The following is a 5,955-nucleotide window of genomic DNA, read 5'->3' on the forward strand; positions in this document are numbered from 1 at the left end:
GGGAGAGCGGGAGAGAGAGAGAGAGAGAGAGAGAGAGAGAGAGAGAGGGGGGGATCCTAAGGATATGGTGTTAATCTAAAAAGCGGATGTTTTAATTTGAAAGTTAGAGTGAGAGGAAAATGTTTTTCCATGTATAATAAGTTGTATAATTGAGTTTTTAATTAATCCGCTACTAAAACTAATTTATCCTCTCTCTCTCCATCACCCTTTCTTTTCTCCTCTCTCTTTTTTTTAATTTTTCTTTCTATCTTTTCCCTTTTTTATTTCATTACGCCGAAAATTTTGCACTCTGCATTTTCCAAATGGCAAATATCTGTGATGTCAGGGTTTAGCGTCTGATTGTAATCATTAGTGTTTCATGTACTGATAATCCTATCTTTTGTTTTTTGTTTTACAGTGTGATAGTGAGGATGAGGACGATAAGGTAAGACTCAGTAGATAATCTTCTAATAATTTATTTAACATTTGAACCACCCTGTAAACTTAGCCCTACTCCCTACACCTCCCAGTATAAGTTCTAATAAATTATTTACTTACTCCTAACACCCATATTTATGAACAAAATGCTGGCTCTTAAGTTCGTGCTAAGCATAGTCTCAAGGCATTTGATTGGTCGATTTTGACTTGAGACTGATCTAAGAACGATCATTCTTGTTCATAAATACGAGTGTAACTTACATACACAGAAGGCTCACTCCGAGGTTCAGGTGTAGGGGCAAACAGCCCTAAAGGATGGGTTAAGTATAATTGAGGAGCTGGGTGCAAAAAGGGCAATAAATGAAAATCATCAAACTGAGATATTTAACTTTAAAGTTTTCAATTTTTCATCAAAATCCTTGAAAAGTATGTTTACAAAAAACGCTGTAACTCACGAAAAAAAAGTTCTCACTGCACTTCAAACGCTGGAAGATAGAGCGCACCATGTTCTATTCAAAAAACTGTTTTACGCAAAAGGGTAAAAAATCCATATTTCCCTTTTTGCACCCAACTCCTCAAGTAAGCTTCTACGAATCTACGTCTAACTTTATTGTGGAGTATCAATTTTTTTTCTACAAAAACGCGGATAGTGCCCGCCACTCATGTTCACACTGTCTGACAGTTCTGGGTCAGATGGTCTGACTGACCTAGATCGTAAGCTTCTTCCGCCAAACACGTCCCGTCGTCTGGTCCTGAGACCTGAGTATTTCAGGCGGTCTGAGCGTGAGTTCTACATAGAATGAAATGTCTAACGAATAAAGTCGTCTACATCTGGCTCTTATGTCTCGTCATTTCGTCCTGCTCCTGCGAAATTGTGGGAGAGTGGAAAGAAGGGGAGTGGGCAGAAGAAGGAAAACATTTGAACCACCCTGTAAATTATCCCTACTTTCTACGCCACCCAGTATTAGGCAGCTTCCCCCTAATTTCCCGAGTATGAAAATTAACTTTCGTCTTTCTCACTTACTCTAATGAAAACGAAATTATCTCTCTCTTTCCTTCTATTCCCATTTCTCTTCTCTGCCTCCTCCATCTCACTCTTCTACCCTTCTTTCTTCCTTCTCCTCTCCCTCTCCTCCTCTTCCTCCCACTTCTTCCTTCTCCTCTCTTTTTGTTGTTATTCTTCTTCTTCTTCACCTCCTTCTACTCCTTCTCCTCCTCTTCTGCTTCTGTCCTTTTGCTCCTCTCCTTCTTCCTCCTCTTCTTCTTTCGCCTGCTTCTTCTCCTCCTTCCCATTTCACTTTACCTTTTTATACCCTTCTTGTTTTCCTTCTCCTCTTCTCCCCTCCTCCTGCTTCTCTTCTTCTTATACTTCATTTTCTTTCCGTTATTTTCTTCTTCTTTTCCTCCTCCTCTTCTTTTCCTCTGCTTTTCTTTCTATCTTGTCTTGCTGGAAAAAGTCTTTACCTCCTTCTACCCCTCCTCCGACCAAGTTTTCCCCCTTTTTAACATTTTTCTTTAATTTTAATTTTTTCTTTTTTTCTGTTCCTCCTCACTTTCATCCTCTCTCGCTCTCTCTCTCCCTCTCTCTCTCCCTCTCTCTCTCTCTCCCTCTCTCCCTCCTCCTCCTTCCTTCTTTTGCCTTAGGTTCTTTCTAGTCTTGGTGAAAAATTCTCCTTTTAAGTAATATTAATTAGCATAAAAAAACTTGGTAACTTTTAAGTAATTACTTACTAAACTTGCCCACTACTTTTTTTTCCCTTCCTACTTCTCCGGGGCTTTTTTTTACTTAGGTATCTTTATTTTACTTTATTTTTTACTCATCTCACTTTTAAAAACTTAGTTCTTTTTGCTGCTTTCACTGACTTAGTGGTGTGTAGTACGGTGGCCTTGGAAATTTCAACAATTTCTTTTTCATTTTATCGTCGAAATATTTCCGGGGGGGGGGGGGGGGGGGGGGAATCATAGAAAGACAATAGATAGGTAATAAATTAAAATTATAAAAATTGTAGATAAGGTGCTTACAGCAGGTTATAGAAAGTCTTGTGATGTTCTCACCAGATTTTTTTTTTTAAGGAAAAGAAATATTGTATTCTCTTTCTTTCTTCCTTCCTCACTTGACTTAATCCTAAGCTAACCTTAAAACCTCAACGAGAGAGAGAGAGAGAAAGAGAGAGAGAGAAAGAGAGAGAGAGAGAGAGAGAGAGAGAGAGAGAGAGAGAGAGAGAGAAAGAAGAAAAAAGACGAAGAAAGAAAAAAAAGAATAAAAAGAAGATTAAAGGAAAGAAGTAGAAAGAGAGGAGAAAAATAAGGAAAAGAAGGAAGCATCATCTTGATAATATGAATACGCAAGCGTGCATGAATAAAAAAGAAGTAAAAAAAAAATGTTATTGCCTTGTATCTCTAATAAACATCTTCTCATCTCTCTCTCCCTCCCTCTCCCTCCCTCTCTCTCCTTCTCTCTCCTTCTCTCTCCCTCTCTCCCTCTTCCTCTCCTTCTCTTTTGCTCCCGTTATCCTTTACTTCCTTCTCTCTTGTATCTTCTTCTCCTCCATCTCTCCCTCCCTACCTGTTTCTCTTTTCATCCCTTCTCTCTCCTCTTCCTCCGTCGCTTGTCTTATCTTCGTTCCTTTCTCTCTTTTCTCTCTCTCCCTTTCTCTCTCTCTCCCTTTCTCTCTCTCTCTCCCTTTCTCTCTCCTTTTCTTACTCCTTTCCTTCTCTTCCTCTCCTTTATGTCTCTCCTTTTTACTTCCCTCCCCTCCTATCTCCCTTTCCGCTTCTTTCTCCCTCCCTCCCTTTCTCTTTTTCTTCCCTCTCTTCCCATCTCGTTTTCGAAGTATGCTATGATGATAATCATGTACAAAATAACCACTTCAAAGTTTGGTAGACTGGAAAAAAAAAAAAAAAAATCTTGAGCGAGCGAAAAAAAAGCAAGATATGGGGGGAGAGGAGGAGGAGGAGGAGGAACCCTTTCTTTTCTCCTCTCTCTTTTTTTTAATTTTTCTTTCTTTATTATTTCTTTTCCCTTTTTTATTTCACTATGCCGAAAATTTTGTACTCTGCATTTTGCAAATGGCAAATATCTGTGATGTCAGGGTTTAGCGTCTGATTGTAATCATGAGTGTTTCATGTACTGATAATCCTATGTTTTGTTTTTTGTTTTACAGTGTGATAGTGAGGATGAGGACGATAAGGTAAGACTCAGTACACAATCTTCTAATAATTTATTTAACATTTGAACCACCCTGTAAAGTTAGCCCTACTCCCTACACCTCCCAGTATAAGTTCTAATAAATTACTTACTTACTCCTAACTTACATACACAGAAAGCTCACTCCGAGGTTTAGGTGTGGGGGCAAACAGCCCTAAAGGAGGGGTTAAGTATAATTGAGGAGCTGGGTGCAAAAAGGGCAATAAATGAAAATCATCAAACTGAGATATTTAACTTTAAAGTTTTCAATTTTTCATCAAAATCCTTGAAAAGTATGTTTACAAAAAACGCTGTAACTCTCCGAAAAAAAAGTCATCACTGCACTTCAAACGCTGGAAGATAGAGCGCACCACGTTCTATTCAAAAAACCGTTTTACGCAAAAGGGTAAAAAATCCATATTTCCCTTTTTGCACCCAACTCCTCAAGTAAGCTTCTACGAATCTACGTCTACCTTTCTTGTGGAGTATCCATTTTTTACAAAAACGCGGATAGTGCCCGCCACTCATGTTCACACTGTCTGACAGACCTAGGTCAGATGGTCTGACTGACCTAAATCGGAAGCTTCTTCCGCCAAACACATTCCGTCGTGTGGTCCTGAGACCCGAGTATTTCAGGCGGTCTGAGCGTCAGTTCTACATAGAATGAAAATGTCTAACGAATAAAGTCGCCCACATCAGGCTCCTATGTCTCGTCATTACGTCTTGCTCCTGCGAAATTGTGGGAGAGTGGAAAGAAGGGGAGTGGGCAGAAGAAGGAAAAACATTTGATACACCCTGTAAAATTATTCAGACTACCTACGCCACCCAGTATTAAGCAGCTTCCCCCTAATTTCCCGAGTTTGAAAATTAACTTTCGTCTTTCTCACTTACTCTAATGAAAACGAAATTATCTCTCTCTTCCTCCTCTTTCCTTCTATTTCCATTTCTCTTCTCTGCCTCCTCCATCTCACTCTTCTACCCTTCTTTCTTCTTCTTTTCCTTCTTCTTCTCCTCTTCCTCCCACTTCTTCCTTCTCCTCTCCTTTTGTTGTTATTCTTCTTCTTCATCTCCTTCTACTTCTCCTCCTCTTCCTCTGCTTCTGTCCTTTTGCTCCTCTCCTTCTTCTTTCTTCCTCTGCTTCTTTTTCATCTTTTCCTTCTTCTTCTCCTCTCCTTTTGTTGTTATTCTTCTTCTTCACCTCCTTCTACTCCTCTTCTCCTGCTTCTGTCATTTTGCTTTTCTTTTTCCTCTCCTTCTTCTTCCTCCTGCTTCTTCTCCCCTTCTCCCGTCCTCCTGCTTCTCTTCTTCTTATACTTCATTTTCTTTCCGTTATTTTCTTCATTCTTTTCTTCTTCTTCCCCTTTCCTCCTCCTCCTCTCCTTTTCTTTCTATCTTGTCTTGTTGAAGAAAAAATATCTTCCTCCTTCTTCTCCTCCTCTTCTCCTTCTCCTAAGAGTATCCTAAGTTTTTCCCCCTTTTTTACATTTTTCTTTAATTTTAATTTGCTCTTTTTTTGTAATTTCTCCCCTTCACTTTCTCTCCCTCTCCCTCTCCCTCTCCCTCCCTCCCTCTCTCTCTCTCTCTCTCTCTCCCTCCCTCCCTCTCTCCCTCTCTCTCTGGGTGTGTTTATGAACAGGGCTGAGATGAGCTCGGACGACGTGAGATAGCTGTCCCGGCGGCAATTTTTAAAATTCATTTTATATTTATTTTTGTTTGCTTTGTAATTTGCTTGTTTTTAATAGCTAATATAAATGAAAAGTATAATATAAACGTGCAAACTAAAGATAAAAAGTAAAAAATGAATTCAGATTGTACAAGTTGCGGAAAAAAAAACAAAAATTCGAATTTCCCGCCAACTTTACACACAAAAAGGCCGACGATGGCCTATCTCAGCCCTGTACATAAACACAGCCTGAAGCTTGCCAATGTCAACCAGTCAATGTCATACAGACTGCTATCCACAAAAGCAAATGAAGTACACATTCCTTTAGTGTGGAAGAGTAACGCCAAAGAATGCGTAATATTTACTACCTATACCTATACCTATATATTTGTAATATTTTATTATTTTATAAGATGTTTATTACCTTCTTGTCATACATATACATATATCTATATCAATTATTGTTACAAATAAATAAAACATAAAAAACATATAAAACAAATCATTAGATACCTAGATCCGGTGGGGTAGGTAATAGGTATCTTTTTTTGTCGAGCGTTATTGCTAAGTATTTTAAAATCATTTTACTAACAGATAAAACCTATGGTCATCTATTCCATTTTTTCGCTAACACATTCACTCTGGCTGTATGGTCGAGGCTTAGTGCCAAACCAATGCCAAAAAAAAA

Source organism: Diaphorina citri, unplaced genomic scaffold, assembly GCF_000475195.1.
Source record: "Diaphorina citri unplaced genomic scaffold, Diaci psyllid genome assembly version 1.1 scaffold721, whole genome shotgun sequence".
NCBI classification, from domain to species: Eukaryota; Metazoa; Arthropoda; class Insecta; order Hemiptera; family Psyllidae; genus Diaphorina; species Diaphorina citri.